This window comes from Pan troglodytes, chromosome 4 (genome assembly GCF_028858775.2).
Source record: "Pan troglodytes isolate AG18354 chromosome 4, NHGRI_mPanTro3-v2.0_pri, whole genome shotgun sequence".
Lineage (NCBI taxonomy): Eukaryota > Metazoa > Chordata > Mammalia > Primates > Hominidae > Pan > Pan troglodytes.
In genome coordinates this window covers 128,160,327-128,161,515 of record NC_072402.2, presented here as the reverse complement: position 1 = coordinate 128,161,515, position 1,189 = coordinate 128,160,327, and the positions used below count along the sequence as shown (strand labels likewise).

General features: G+C 37.2%; 1 non-coding gene across 1 annotated transcript; it reads left to right on the top strand.

Annotated features, from left to right (window-relative positions):
* Nucleotides 1-675: 675 nt before the first annotated feature.
* LOC112209320 (U7 small nuclear RNA) lies at nucleotides 676-735 on the top strand. The gene has a single exon (XR_002944063.1). It is a non-coding gene; the product is annotated as a U7 small nuclear RNA (small nuclear RNA).
* The last annotated feature ends 454 nt before the right edge of the window (nucleotides 736-1,189 follow it).

The following is a 1,189-nucleotide window of genomic DNA, read 5'->3' as shown; positions in this document are numbered from 1 at the left end:
AAACTGGTACACTGAAATGAGTTTCTGGAACTGCCAATGTCTGCAACTCTGAGTACACTACACATAAAAAGTATGGCTAGCTAAAACACATTATTATTTAGGATTTTTACTATATTAATATCATCATAAGCATTGAATCAGAGTTATGTGTTAAACTGAAATTTTATTAAATATTTCATTAAATTGGATAACAGTATCAGTGTAAGAAAAAAACTTGTTAAAAAATAAACTTATTAAAGTTGAATAAAAATACGATGGCTTATTTATAGTATTTTATTTTTTTAAGACAGAGTATTCCTCTGTCACCCAGGCTGGAGTGCAGTGGTGCGATCTCAGCTCACTGCAACCTCCACCTCCTGGGTTCAAGCAATTCTCCTGCCTCAGCCTCCAAGTAGCTGGGACTACAGGCCCCTGCCACTACACCTGGCTAATGTTTGTATTTTTAATAGAGACGGGGTTTCACCTTGTTGGTCAGGCTGGTTTTGAACTCCTCACCTCTGCTGATCCACCCGTCTCGGCCTCCCAAAGTGCTGGGATTACAGGCGTACAGGCGTGAGCCATGGTGCCTGGCCTATGGTATTTTTTAATTATGTAAAATAAAGTAAAACTTATGTAAAAATTACCTACAATTTTTCTTTAAAAATTTAAAGTAGTAGATTACAAAAAGACATGAAGTAGTGTTACAGCTCTTTTAGAATTTGTCTAGCAGGTTTTTGGTTTTTTAGCGAAACCCTCCCCAGCCAATATACACACAAAGACGATGCAACTAATCCTCTCAGAGAGCAATCTCAAGTTTATAGAACAAATCGCTCTCTTTACATGCATTCTTTTCCTTCTAAATTTTTCTCATTTGAGCCTCTGAGAAGTTCTATATTTGCTATTTATCTTTCTATTTAAATTTCTCTATAAAGTCATCCAAATTCTCAAATTCATAAACACAAAGGAAAATGTTTCAGATCCTCTTGCTTGACCACTAGGTGACATTTCACACCATTCATCACTTCTTCCTTCCCATAAACCTTTCCTCCCTCAGTTTCTTGACTCTCTCGGGGATCCCCTGCTCCTCAGCTTGTTGTTTATGTGATGCTGATCCTCAGGCCTTCTGCTTTCTGTTTGTCTTTGCTCTTTGAGAAACATTAAACTTTCCTTCTGCTTTAGCTCTCACAATCATGGAAAATATGTAGCAGTT